Here is a 15,342-nt window from a genome sequence, read left to right as displayed (position 1 = left end):
GAACAGAAGCAGAGAAAGGCACCATGTGCCGTGAAAATTGGAAGGAACACCATGGAAGGTAACCTCAAGCACCTGGACTGGAAATGGGCCAGGACCACACGGTTCACACACTGCTCAGGCACAGGTGTTCCGGTGAATGAACCAGAGCAACCTCCCAACCTTTTAAGTCACTTATCAAATTACCCAAATTCTACTCCTGTTGGTCCTTGGAGGTTGCCTTTGCAAAGACTTGCCCGGTTCAGTCCTGGCCAGTGAATCAAAGCCCATCAGATGAAAGAGGAAAAGGACCAGGGTGTTGACTCCAAGACTTCCAGTCCCCTTTCTATTGTAATGCTGCTAATGCAACTCTCTGGGTTTATTATTACACAACAGCGGTTTCCAACTGGGGATCATTTTGCTTTTCCCCTCCCCCCACCGGGGGGGGGGGGGCATTTGATAATGTCTGGAGACACTGTGGTTGTCACCACTTGGTGAGTACTACTGGCATCTACGGGGTGGGGCCAGGGATGCTGCTGAATACCTCCAAGGACAGGAAGCTCCCAGGACAAGGAAGTATCCATTCCCAAGTGTCCAGGTCCAGAGAGCCTCCAAGATGGCATAGCTCTGTCAGGCTCTTCTGTTTTCCTTTTTCTCCAACCAGAGGAAGAACAACTGATTTGTATGTTCACATTGCTGCCATGGACCAGCATCCACACTTTCCCGGGAATGTTCAACAAAAACAGAATAGAGGGGCGCCTGGGCGGCTCATTCGGTTAAGCATCCGACGCTTGATTTTGGCTCAGGTCATGATCTCACGGTTCATGAGTTCGAGCCCCGCGTGGGGCTCAGAGCCTGCTTGGGATGCTCTGTCACCCTCTCTCACTGCCCCTCCCTGTTTGTGTACTCTCTCTCTCTCTCGAAAATAAACATTTAAACGAACAAACAAAAGCAGAATAGAGAATATAGGGTGATGTTAAAACCCTGATACTTTCATCAATTTACTGAGCGCAACGGAAAGAACTGAGCTAACTCCATTGTAAATTGGTACAGCTCAGGGAATAGGTCAAGGGTTCAAAGCTAGGATCATACGTTTGCGGTCAAATCCAGAGGACTGCCAATACCATCCAAAAGAAAGGTAGAAAGACAGGAATAAAGTATTGTGGAAACTCAATGTGTAGCCACATATCATATAATTGTAGTATTAATTCAGTTTTTACACATGGCCAACGGGGAAATTTACAAGATGCATGTAATAGTGCCAGAAAATAAGAAAGTGCTCACATAAATAAAAAATACGAGAATGGGGGTAGGGGGCACCTGGGTGGCTCAGTCGGTGAAGTGTCCAACTTCAGCTCAGGACATGATCTCATGGCTTGTGGGTTCAAGCCCCGTGGCAGGTTCTGTGCTGACAGCTCAGAGCCTGGATCCTGCTTTGGATTCCATCTGTCTATCTGTCTGTCTCTGTCTCTCTCTCTCAAAAATAAATAAACATTTTAAAACAATTTAAAAAAATACCATGATGGGGACATGTCAGAGGGACACATGAGCCAGCTGCAAGAGCTCCTCCCAGTGGCCAAAGCTGGAACATCCTGAACAACAGAAAAATGAGATAGTGCGGGATTATAAACCAAAGTATAAAATAACTAGCCATGAATCCGTAATACCATAACTAAGTGAGGAAGAATAACTAAATCTATTCTGGGTTGGGGGATAAGAAAACTCATATTTTATTTTTCGAAGCTGTCTGTTAGAGGCGTGCTAGCATCTACACTCTGGAGGCAGAGGGACTTCCTCTTCTCTCTGCCACTTCCAGCTTAGTCAACTTGGGCAAGTTGCTCGTCTTTCTAAAGGCTCATTTTTTTTTTTTTTGCATAAGCAAAATGCAGATAGTAAGGGTATCTACCTCATTATCGTGTGAGTCTCTTCCTTGATGCCAGCACAATTCAGGAATTTAAGAACTTTTCTTTCCTCCTCTGTATTATTTGCCAGTTGGCATCTCCTTCTTGCCTCTAACCTGTGAGGTCAGTCAGGGTGGGGACTGGGTCCCTCATCCCCAAAACATTCATCACATCACCGCATCCATCACAGTGGTTTCAAAGAAGCCTCTGTTGAACAAATGAATGAACCAGTGAATGGAGGCATGTGTAGATGTGATGAGAACTGCAGCCACACTGGCTGAAGGCCACGGTGTCAATAGAATGGGAATCTTGGTTTCAAGCAATGGGGACAGGGAAGGTGGGGAGTCAGCAGGTGGGGTAAGACCTTCAGACTTTGGATCTGACTGTGTTTGGCAATTCTCTTGACTGTTTCTGTCTTGGAGGGAGGCATGCAAGTTACCGAGGCCCTGCCAATCCGACTTTTGGAGATGCAGAGTCTGTGAGCACTTCCTCCTGTGAGTAGCAGGTGACCCGGGAGAGCTTACTGTCACAAAGGAGCTCCACAAGAAGCAGGACTTATATAAGACACAATCATTAAAGGATATCGTTCTATGGGGTGTCCAACATATCAGTTGTATGCTAGTCGGTAGAACGTACAACTCTTGATCTCGGGGTGGTGAGTTAGAGCCCCATGTTGTGGGTAGAGTTTACTTTAAAAAAAAAAAAAGAAGGACCTTGTTTGGGAAGTATTGAATCTACTTTGAGCCAATTACCTTTCAGTGCCAAAAGCACACCAATAAGAACTCTGTTGTGTTTGGATTTTATAAATATATCCATATATATGCACACATACAATTTCTTAATACAAACAAGTTACCCTGTGGATTTGTGGATTTGTGTATGTTTTTGAAATATATGTTAGATCCTAGGATTATTATAGGCTCTACCAGTAAAGTTTTTATTCTTTGATTACGATCCTTTCAAATGTGTTCTAACTTCAATAAGATCATACTTATTCCTGTGATTTTAGTCCTAAAGGAACTTTCCTTGGATAACAAGGGTGCATTTTCCAGTTCTTTCGATAGCCACAGAAGATAGCTATTGCATCCAGTTTAATCGCCTCATGATTATCATGAATTAATGCTGCGTGTACTTGTGTGGACTCGCTCGATTTTCTGGATGTGTAAACAGTAACAAAAGTGGACTTCACTTAAAATGGCAAAGCAGGGTAGCTACCAATGCCAAATTTGCCAAAGGAGTCCTTAATTCTCTGTTTGTCTGTACAGACCCAGCAAGACGTTGTCAGAGCTGGCTCAGGGTGTGATTGGTGAGTCTGCTTGAAATTCCAGACTTTCCATCACAGAGTGCTGGATGTGATAAATGGGCTGGGGTCTGATGGTTAATGACTGCTCTCAAGGACAGCTAGAGTATCCTTCAGGCTGAATTACAGTGAACTACCAAGAACCTGCTACATACTCAAAAGCTTTCTGCAAAAGCTATACATATTCAAGGATGGCTTTTTTTTTTTCCCCTCCAAACACAGAGATTTTGTATTCCCTTCTTTTCTAACCCCATCCTGGACCCTCCTCCCAGTATTCTGACAACCGTATCAGGCAAGCTGCTCATCAGTTTTCCAGCCAAACGCACCCCTTGGCATTTTAAATAAAGATGTCTGTATGATTTAGTTAAGAGGGTAAAAATTATGTACTGCGGAAGGTGCCTAAAAAGTGGTTTAGAGATTGAGATGTAAGATGTCCTTAATGCAAATGTTCTCTCTATTTTTCGTGGCAAATAATGTCTTCATTAATGCTTGCCACTAGCTGGTGCTAGGGCACCACTGAGCAAGCATGCAATTTCATTGAATCCGTCCACCAGGATTAGTCACCCTAGGTGGGTCGTTCCTCTTTGTTTAACATCACGCCCTTATGTCATTTCCACTCTCTGGCTAATCAACATGTAGGAAAGCAGTTCTCCAATCTTCCCACCCCACAGCTGCACTTTACAAACATCGAGGAAATTTCCTTTTGAATGAGATGAGCTTTCAAAACACCGGGATTTTCTCATTTTATTGTCACGTCCAACACATAAAGTTATTTTGATTGTTCTTCAATCTTATAATATACAGGGTGCATCTGGGGGACCAGAGATTTTAAAGACAGAGGCATCCTAATAAAGATACGAATCCCCAAATTTATATTGTTCAAGTCCTCCTTAAGGGAAGCAACAGGGCTAGATAGCTAGCCAGAACTGTCTTTTTATTTTACAGTTTTACATTGGATTATTTATATATACGTTGAAAGACTCTGCCTTATAGAGGTCTAAAAGCCTCTCTATAAATGTGGGTTCTTTCACACTACTGGAAAAACAATGCAGAAGTTCACATCCTGCTATTTGTTGGTTACTTCTCTTATCCTCAACCAGTAAAGAATAGCAAATTTTATGACAAAAAAAAAAAAAAAGAAAAGAAAAAAAAAAGAAAAAAAGAAAAGAAAAAGCAAAGAAAAGTTTAAAAATATGCTGACAATTCCATTTCTGGTTAAGTTTTATGTAACTATCACCTTTCAAAATACTTAGGAAATTTGCACAAATTGAGTTTCATTTTATTATACTATCATCATTATACATTTTGCTTTTAAAAGTCATTAAATTTAGGGGCGCTTGGGTGGCTCAGTCGGTTGAGCGGCCGACTTCGGCTCAGGTCACGATCTCAGGGTCCGTGAGTTCGAGCCCTGCATCGGGCTCTGGGCTGATGGCTCAGAGCCTGGAGCCTGCTTCCGATTCTGTGTCTCCCTCTCTCTCTGCCCCTCCCCTGTTCATGCTCTGTCTCTCTCTGTCTCAAAAATAAATAAAAAACGTTAAAAAATTAAAAAAAAAAAAAAGAAAAGTCATTAAATTTAAAAAAAAGTGGGGAGGGAGCACCTGGGTGGCTCAGTCGGTTAAATGTCCAACTTCAGCTCAGATCATGATCTCGCAGTTTGTGGGTTCGAGCCCCACGTCGGGCTCTGTGCTGACAACTCAGAGCCTGGAGCCTGCTTCGGATTCCGTGTCTCCTTCTCTCTCTGCCCCTCCCCCGCTTGAGCTCGCTCGCGTTCTCTCTCTCTTAAAAATAAATACACATTAAAAAAAATAAATAAGTAAAAGTCATCGAAATAGTTAGAAATACCATTATTTGCAATTCTCTGAATTAATTGCTCTAAAGTGATCAGCTCTGGCATTTCTGATGGTAACATGGAGTGCTCCTCCCCCCGGTGGAGATCAAGGACAGGATGTGTTCTCAAAGGTTTGTGACACATGTGAGCCACTCTGTTTGTCAACAGCAAATGTGAAAGTCTCCTATCCCCGTTCTGTCTGGTATATAATATTGCACCAGAAGTTTAGAGGAAGTGGACAGCTTGGCCAGCGAGCAGCGTTTATTCTTCCTGGCGTCCTGTGTCACATCATGTGTTGGGCTGTTGTTGAGGTAGGAGGGTGGGTAGTGTGGTTAGAAAACCTAAAACAGCAGGCTGAATGAAGGTATCAGCTATTTCCCAGCGTACTGACTTGTAACTTTTAAAGTAGTGTCGAGTTTTAGCCTCAGCGACAAGGTGCTGGAAATATGAAATAAATTATTATCTTTCTTTAACTAAGGCTGTCCAATGAACCAGAACAGCGATCATTTCCACTAACTGTGTCAAAACCACAACAATCACAGTTCCATCTGGAAAATAATCTGTCGCTCACACAGTATGTCAGGATGATTTCCAAGAGTGGCTGGCTGGCTCAGTAAGAGGAGCGTGTGACTCTTGATCTCGGGATCGTGAGTTCAAGCCCCATCTTGGGGGTAGAGGCTGCTTAAAAAAAAAAGAAAAGAAAGAAAAAAGATGATTTCCAAATGGACCAAAGATCTACATTTTACTTTTTTTTTTAATTAAAAAAAAATTTTTTTTTAACGTTTATTTATTTTTGAGACAGAGAGAGACACAGCATGAACGGGGGAGGGGTAGAGAGAGAGGGAGACACAGAATTGGAAGCGGGCTCCAGGCTCTGAGCCATCAGCCCAGAGCCCGATGAGGGGCTCGAACTCACAGACCGCGAGATCGTGACCTGAGCTGAAGTCGGACGCTTAACCGACTGAGCCACCCAGGCGCCCCAAAGATCTACATTTTATAAATGAAATTATATAAGCACCGGAGAAAAAGTGGGCAAATTCCTTTGTAACATAGGAGTGGAGAAAAACCTTAGTCATTATGACTTGAAATTCAGAAGCAATAGAAAAAAGAGATTGTAATTTAACTCCCCCAAATAAAACAAAACACATCGAAGACCTTTTAAATGGCGAAACTACTAGACGCAAAGGCAAAAGACAAGAGGGGAATGATTTGCAACTTATAGAGAAGGGATTTATAGACAGCGCCTCTAAAAGTCAAGAAGGAAAAGTGATTTTTTTTTTAATGGATGAAAGTTACAAACAGTTCATAGAAAATGAGAAGCAAATGGTTTTTGTTTGTTTTTTTTTAATTTTTTTTTCAACGTTTATTTATTTTTGGGACAGAGAGAGACAGAGCATGAACGGGGGAGGGGCAGAGAGAGAGGGAGACACAGAATCGGAAACAGGCTCCAGGCTCTGAGCCATCAGCCCAGAGCCTGACGCGGGGCTCGAACTCACGGACCGCGAGATCGTGACCTGGCTCAAGTCGGACGCTTAACAGACTGCGCCACCCAGGCGCCCCAAGAAGCAAATGGTTTTTAAAAAGAAGATAGAGATGCTCAACGTCACTCAGAATAGGGGAAACGAGAAAACCTCACTGAGGGGTTATTCCTCACCTATCAGAGTTACACACATTTAAAACTTTGACACGAAATGCCATCGGTGAGACTGCGGAGGAAACAGGAATCCTCATACATCATAGGTAGGAGTACAGAATAACATAAGCCCTGTGGAAGAGGATTTGGCAATATCTAGCAAAACCCCGTATGCATTTATCCTTCGAAGGAACAATCCCATTTCTAGGAAACTATCCCAGCGATTCATCCGCAAACAAACAAGCAAAACACAGAACGACATGTGAATTTACTCATACATATTCAGTTACTCATGACAACATTATTTGCAATGGTAAAACACTGGAAACAGCACAAATAGCCCTCAGTAGGGAAATGGTTGAATAAAGTATGAAAAATCCACACAATGGAGCACTGTGTGTCGTATAAAGGAATGTGGACTATCTCTGTATTCTTAAATGGGGTGATATGCAGGATATATTGGTAAAAGAAAAGGCCATCCACAAAACACTGCATGTAGCGCACCACCTTTTCAGTAAAGGAGGGGAGGAAATACTAATGCGAACACACACACACACACACACACACACACACACACACACACACACACTTATATTTCCAAAAGGAAACACAAGAAGGATAAACCAGTGGGGAAAATATTGGGAGGAAGAGGGAGAGCAGAACAGAAATAGAAATGAGACTTCTCTGAATAAATCTAGCTATAAAGCTTTGACTTGGGAATCAGGAAATATTTTACATATTCCAAAAAGAAAATTAAATCAAAAGGCAGGGAAAAAAAGCATTTCCTTAAAATTCGAAAACAAATCCAAACAAGTGCTGAATTATATATGAAACTGATGTACCACTAAGATCACTAAGATAAAGAGCTATTTCAAGTTAACTTTGGTAGGCAGCATTTGGACTGCACATCATTAGAATATTCTGAGGCTAAAAAGAACTGTGAAGAAAATTTGAACTTCAACAGTCTTTTATGAGTCTCAATATTGACATTTTGAAGTTATTATATGTGTATGGTAGATTAATAAGTCATTACAGCAATAAAATTATTGTTAGAAATCAAGATTTTTTTAGTATAGTGGAAAAGACACTTCTGTTATAAACAAAATTAAAGAATTTAAGTGTAAACCCAATGATGTTAAACTTGAAGTGGAAATATCACTACAAATACTTCAGGCTTTTTGCTTTTGAAAAACAGTGAAAGATGTGTTTTCTAAATCAGTTAACAGAGGCAATAACAGCTCAGTAGCAATGAATATACCATTCCCCACTGAAACAAACAAGGCTTTTTAGAGAAATAGCTAAAGCTAAATTGGAGGCAGGAAGTGTATGAGCTGGTCCTGGGGGCTCTGGTGCCAGAAAGCAAGGAAGCAAAGACGAATGGGGTCATGTCAAAAAGCCACCTTGTGGGGCTACCATGGCCTAAGATGGGACAATTTGAGCTTCAGAAAGAATAATGATTGCAACTGATCAACACATAACAAATGTATGAGATCCTGAGTTCCCAGTGATAATCAGAAGAAGGGAGAGGGATGGCAACAGTAACTCAAAACATTCATCGGGCTCTTTATTGAAGCAACTATTGGAAGCTAGAACACCAACTCTTTTACGGACCGAATGTTTGTATCCCCGCCAAATTCAAATGCTAAAACCCCACCTCTCCAGTGTGAAGGTGTTCAGAGGTGGGACCTTTGGAGCTTTCTCTCTGTCTCTGCACCACATGAGGACACAGCAGGAAGGTGGCAGTCTCCAAGCCAGGAGGAGGGCTCTCACCGGACACTGAATCTGCTGGCAACTTGATCTTGGACACCCCAGCCTCCAGAATTGTGAAAAATAAATGCCTACTGTTGAAGGCACCCAGTGTGTGGTATCTTGCTACAGCAGCCTCAGCTAAGACGAACTCTCTACTCTGAGAAGTGGTAATGCAAGGGAAAGAATTAAGCTTTCCTTCTGCTTGTTCCGTGTAAACTGTATTCCTACGTTACTAAATAGTTCTAGTTGATGAAGAGAAGTTCTTCTTTACAAGAAAATTCCAGCTAATAAATGTGATAGAATAACAATGGTAGAAAGGTCACCACTTTTCAATTCCTAATTAAATAAGTGGTCCAGATGCAAAACCTAATGGTGATGGTTGACAGGGACATTTACAACGAGAGATCGGACTGTCCCACCTGAACCCAATGGCGTGTCCAGCATCACTGTAGATAGGACAACCAGATTAAGTACCTGCTGATGAGACACCATAGAAACTACAATAGAAAGTACCACTGTGATGTATTCTTGCCAAAGAATTGCCAAAACCTCTAAACCTAGCTTTTAGTTTATAGAACAAACAAGGGACAAACACCAGGTTAAATGTCTCCAGAAGAAAACTAACAAACACGTGCAGAATGTAGGACACCCTGTAGAAAAACAGATGCAGTTTCTAAAATAAGTCAAGAGCATAAGGGAAATAGGGTGGAAGGAGTAGGGGTTGGGGGAATGTCCCGGATTATAAAAAAGACTTGAGAGCCATAATAATCTTCAAATGTAATGAGTGGAAAATTAGAGTATACACTGACTAATCGTTCTGACTAAGGAATTTTTAACTTCAGTTAAATGAGGTGATGCTATTGTGGGACATGCCCTGATATTTTAGAAAGATCTACAGAAGTATTTCAAGGTAAAATGACATGGTGGTAAGGCTATGCTTTAAATTAGTGATGGGGGAAAAAAGACAGGAAGGAAGGGAAGGAGAGAGGGGAAGAATGTTAGATAAAGCAAGTATGACAAAATAAAAATGTTGAAATCGCTAATGCAGAGAAATGGGTCCGTGGGGGTTAATTATTCAATTCACTGCATTTTTGCGGGAAAAAAAAATGTTCATAATAAAATGTAAAAGACAAAACAATAACCATTGTGCACTTGGCCAAAAAGATTTCAGATGATCAGTGTATCACCTAGGATAGACCTTCTGGTCATGAGTTTCCTGCACCCGGGTGCTGACAGTGACCTTCCCAGGTAGTCCAGAGAAGAGAGATATGCAACGATGGGGTGACAGGTGCTCCAAGAGTCCCTCGTGAGCTGCTGTGTCTTCACTGTCCCCTTAAGAAACATTTTATTTTAAAACCTTTCTTTCCTGGAGCGCCTGGGTGGCTCAGTCGGTTGAGCGTCCGACTTCAGCTCAGGTCATGATCTCATGGTTTATGGGTTCAAGGCCCGCGTCGGGCTCTGTGCTGACAGCTCAGAGCCCGGAGCCTGCTTCAGATTCTGTGTCTCCCTCTCTCTCTGCCCCTCCCCCGCTCATGCTCTGTCTCTGTCTCTGTCAAAAATAAATAAACATTAAAAAAAAAAGGAAACCTTTCTTTCCTTTATTACTGATCAGGCTGATTCAAACAGTCCATTTAGCAAAAGTGCCCGACAGGTCCGAAACATACCGTGTGAAACCAAATGATGTGGCTCATTCATTCCCAGAAGGGAATAGCTCTTTAGTATAGGCACAGAAAAGAACAAATGTTTTTATGATCTGGACTTAAAAAAAGTTAATGTACGGAAGAGCGGGAACATACTGGATTGGGAACAAGAAGAGCTGGGTTGTGCCAGTAAAGGACTGTAGGGTATTTGGCAAGTTGCTTAACAAGAATAAGATAGTGTCCAGGGGATCCCCAGTTCTGGGCTTCTAGGAGCACGTAGTCTCATGAGGTAGTGAGCATCTGCTCGCGGGTGGTGCATGAGCAGAACAGGAGCCAGAGACAGAATGCAGAGTTAGGAGATGCTTGTGACTGTGAGATCCTGGGATGCTGGGACCCAGGTGCCAGAATAGCCCACGCGTGGAAGGGTGTTCATAGGTAAATAAAAGAAGCTCCAAACTCCAGTTCTGTGACTGGATCTGCCACCTTGCCTCCCCCTGGAGTGCATCTCTGCTATGAAACACAGTAGCTTTTTTCTGGATAGGCCGGTCAATATTTGGTTTTCCAGACAGTGATTCTGGGGTGCTCCAGAGAATGTGGTCCAAGAATTCCTGAGGGATCCTGGTAGCCCTTTCAGGCAGACCTCCCTTTGTCAACCTGTCTGATTGAAGCAGGGTTTTCTCCATACACCTAACCAAAACCCAACTCTAGAAGCAGGTATGGGAATCCAGCTGTCCTCGATGACACCAGACATTAAGGAGATTTGCAAAACTGTAAAACAGTGTCACTCTTCTCACGAAATTGGTTTTGTTTTGGAATTCATAGTTATTTTTCATTAAAAATGTGCTATTTATGGTAATGTATAAATGGGCTTATTGTATTTTAAATAAATATATACATATTCTTAAATGTGTATTTTTGAGAGAGAGAGAGAGCACAAGTGGGGGAGGAGCAGAGAGAGAGAGAGAGAGAGGGAGAGAGAGAGAGAGAGAGAGACAGAATCCGAAGCAGACTCCAGGCTCCGAGCTGTCAGCACAGAGCCTGATGTGGAGCTTGAACTCATGAGCGGTGAGATCATGACCTGAGCCGAAGTCAGACACCCAACCGACTGAGCTATCCAGGTGCCCCAATAAATATATATTTTTAAATTCTCCCAGGTTTAATTTCTAATGTGGTAAATATTGGTAGATATACCACATAAACAAAAGCTCGTTGTGGTCCTAAATCATATTTGAGTGTAAAGAAATCCCAAGATTGAAAAGCTTAAGAACCATGGTTCTAGAAAAATGTGACCTCGGGGTACCTGGGTGGCTGAGTTGGTTAAGCATTCAGCTTTTGATTTTGACTCAGATTATGATCTCCTGGTTCTCTCTCCCTTTCTCTCCCTTTCTGTGTGCCCCTCCTCCCCTCAAAAAAACGAAATAAATAAAATAAACATTTAGAAAAATCTGACCTCATTTTACTTCTAGCCTCTTCTTACCAAGGATGAAACTTAATCCTTGCAACAGCTCTTGAAGGAAGACACAGATGGAGAAAAGAGGCTCAGAGGTAAATCACCTTGTCCAGAGGCTGCCAGCCCCAGCACACTTCCACTGTTGGCTCAGAAGTCAGAATTAGTTCCCTCGCCAGTTCTAAATCAATCACTGGAAAGGAGATGAGATCCATGATTGATTTAGACAGGTTGCTTAGGGATAATGGATGTTGGGGTGTCAACCACAGATTGTCCATTCTCTTTATAAATGACAAGTCCGTGCAATGAAATGGCCAAAGAGAGGTGCACTATCTCATTATGGATCAGACCATTCCCGGTGGCTACAACAATCCTCAACCCGCGGTATTAACTGTCACGGATCACCGAGGAGCTGGGACCCAGGTGCTGCAGCCCCAGGACCCTATAATGTAGCCTCTGTGTACCTCCTCTGCCTTCTCCGGACAGCTGGGCTTGGTGCTTTTACAATTGCTGGCCATATCTAAGTCCTTTTAATACAATTCTAATTGATTTTCTTAATGTCATTGCCTCGGCATGCAAATCTATAGCTGTTGACTCTTCCCACAACAGCATGAAAGGTTGTAATTTTCCAGAGCATCCGTTCAGTTGAAGCAATGGTCAAGTTTCCACTTCCTGAAGGCACATTCAGAGGCAAGAAAACTGTGTTTACTGTGAAGAAAAATTAGCATCAATCATAGGTTGTACTAGAAGTCAGCTGACTGATTTAGGAAAGCTAATACACGCAAATATTTGTTTGGGTTCTCAGGGCTCAATGCAAAGCTGGAGACACTTTTATTCTAAAGGAGCCTCTTTGGAATAATGATTGATGTACTGAAGTTCTTCCAAAGCTCAAACCCAGAGCAAGGCCACCCGGCCACAGACTGCTTCTCCAGACTTCTCACGGTGTTATTTCTGGAGGAGCTGTGGCATTGGTAACTCAGGGCACACACTGATCTGTAAGCAGAGGCCTGGTCTGCGGACTGGGGGGAGGGGGCACTGAGAGGCAATAGAGCCAGAGGCTAAGACCTCAGGTCTCAGCTTTGCCACTTAGCGTGGAGTGCCTTTGGGCCTTTTGCCCTGACCATGCCTCAGTTTCCCTGCTGTGAAACAGGAATAATAAATAATAATCGTGTGCACTTCCTGGGTTGTCGTGAGCATATGTAAAGCTCATAGAATGATGTGCAGCATATGACGAGGGTTGTGTGTGTGTTTACTATTATTATTATCCCTCTGGGATTGAGGCCGGCAGGGTGAACCAGCGAGGTGGGTAAGGGGGTGTGGGGTCGGACTTGGAGACAGATGCTAGGGAAAGACGCGGGAGGCCCAGGGCTTGGTCACGCCCCCGGGGTTGTTGGTGCTTGTCCAGTGCTTGGGAGTGTGATGGGTGTGAACACGTACTTGTGGAAGAGAAATTTCATCTCCTGTGGCCCCTACTAAGCCCGTCAGGAAACTTGTCACACAATTGGCTTTCCCTGTGCAGATAGCTTTTTTTTTTCTTAGATTTTTTTTTTCAAAAATTGTAAATGTTTATTTATTTTGAGAGAGAGAGAGCATTAGCAGGGGAGGCGCAGAGAGAGAGGGAGAGAGAGAGAATACCAAGCAGGCTCTGAACTGACAGCACAGAGCACCACAGGGGGCTCAATCTCACAAACCTCAAGATCATGACCTGAGCCAATATCAAGAGTCTGACGCTCAACCGACTGAGCCACCCAGGCGCCCCTAGATTTTATTTTCTTCAAGTAACCTCTACACCCAACATGAGACTCAAACTTATAACCCTAAGACTAAGAGTCACAAGCCCCATCAACTGAGCCAGCCAGGTGCCCCAAAGATGGCTTTGGATAAAAACGAGTTGCCCTGCCAAGGAAACCCACCCTCCGATTATGAATGCGTATACCAGAAAACGTATGAAATAGAAGGAACCCAGCCGATTAAAATGCCCTCAGATTTGATTTGCACAGGGTTCTAAGTGTTGTGCTCCTCAGCATGGAGAGATTAACAAGCAAGGAGGTTGAATGGAGATCTTTGTACTTCGACCCAACTGTTTGTTACCAGAGGGTCTGTGGGTTTGGTCCGATGCCTAGACCCACAGATGCAGACGGAGAGACACGTAGCTGGCGCGGCGCGATGTGGGGTTTATTTACTGAGTGGGCTTGGGCCGCGACTGGAGTACAGCACAAATCTGTGACTCAGACCCTTGTTGCTGCTGGCAACTCCCCTGGGTGACCCCCCAGGCTGTGTGCTCCCCATCTTGTGCTCACCATGGCAACCCTTCATAACCCACAGGTCGATGACCCGGGATTAGCTGAGGAGCTGATTTCAGGGCTTGGCCACTGGGGACAGCCTGACACCAGTGAGCAGAGCTTTCCCCCGTAAATAGCCATATGCTCTATGTGTGGGGCACGGGGGAAGAGAGGCAGCAGGCTTCTGTCAGAGCCTTGAGGGCCCCAGAGGGGATGGTGTGGGGGGCCATGCAAAAATGGATCTTTTCGGGGCTCCTGGATGGCTCAGTTGGTTAAGCATCTGACTTCAGCTCAGGTCATGATCTCACAGCTTGTGGGTTCGAGTCCTGCATCAGGCTCTGTGCTGACAGCTCAGAGCCTGGAGCCTGCTTCGGATTCTGTGTCTCCTTCTCTCTCTGCCCCTCCCCCCGTCTCTCTCAAAAACAAATAAACATTTAAAAAAAGAAAAAAAGAAAAAAAAAGGAAATGGATCTTTCCCCCCACCGGTTTTATGCTCACATGGGAAGGGCAGGTACACCCAGCACAGGGGGCGAAAGGCCATTTGTTTAGTGTGGTGGTTTCCCGTGGCTGCCATAACAAGGTGTCACAAGCACGGTGGCTCCAAACAACAGAAACATATTCCCTCCCGGTTCTGGAGGCCAGAGGTCCAAAGCCACGGTGTTGCAAGACTACACTACCTCCGGATTCTCCAGGGGAGACTCTGTTCTTTGACTCCACCAGCGTCTGGCGGCTGCTGGCATTTCTTGGCTTATGGTGCGTTACTCCAGCCTCTGCCTCTGGGGTCACCCCGCCTCCTCTTCTCCCTGTGACTTCTCTTTTTCTGTGTCTTATCAGGACACATTGGGTTTAGGGCCCACTGGGTAATCCAGGATGATCTCATCTAAACATCCTTAAATTAACTACATTTGCAAAGACCCTTTTTCCAAATTACGTCCCATTCACAGGTTCTAGGAACTTGGATGTGGACCTATCTTTTTGGGCACAACCACTGAACCCACTACACCCAGGTACAGGTTCTATACCCAATGCCCTTAGTCCCTTCAAGAAGGTCAGAGACCACGCTACAAGGCAAACAAACCGAATTGATAATCTAGGCTGCTAGATAAAGTTTTCCAGAAGAGAGGGGGAGTTGAATACCTTGTTTCTTAGACTTTTCAATTTATTTCTCTAGGTGAGACAAAAGCACTCATCTGAGTGAGCCTGTGTAGGAACAATGTCTTATATCGGGGGATCAGTGACACAGTGAGAGCTAGAGGTTTGGGACGGAGGTCCTTCACCTCCTATTTTTTCACTGTTATTTTGAGAGAGACAGTGAGCAGGGGAGGGGCAGAGAGAGGCAGAAAGAGTGAGAATCCCAAGCAGGCTCAGCACCATCAGCACAGAGAATCATGTGGGGCTGGAACTCACGAATCACAAGATCATGACCTGAGCCTACATCAAGAGTCAGACTCTTGATGCTTAACTGACTGAGCCACCCAGGCGCCCCTCCTTCACCTACTATTGTGTGGCCTTGGGTAATTCCGCCACTCCAACGTTTGGCTTTCTCACCTAAAAAAAAAGGGCAATAGCAATACCCACATCTGAGG

The 15,342-nt window shown here is 43.9% G+C and overlaps 1 long non-coding RNA gene across 3 annotated transcripts in view; it reads left to right on the top strand.

Moving 5' to 3' along the window:
* Nucleotides 1–15,342, top strand: part of LOC109502093 — a 42,688-nt gene that overhangs the window by 3,581 nt on the left and 23,765 nt on the right. The gene's annotated exons all lie outside the window — the stretch shown is intronic.

This window comes from Felis catus, chromosome C1, assembly GCF_018350175.1.
Source record: "Felis catus isolate Fca126 chromosome C1, F.catus_Fca126_mat1.0, whole genome shotgun sequence".
NCBI classification, from domain to species: domain Eukaryota; kingdom Metazoa; phylum Chordata; class Mammalia; order Carnivora; family Felidae; genus Felis; species Felis catus.
Note: the sequence above shows the minus strand (reverse complement) of the source record. Positions and strands in the feature narration are given on the sequence as shown.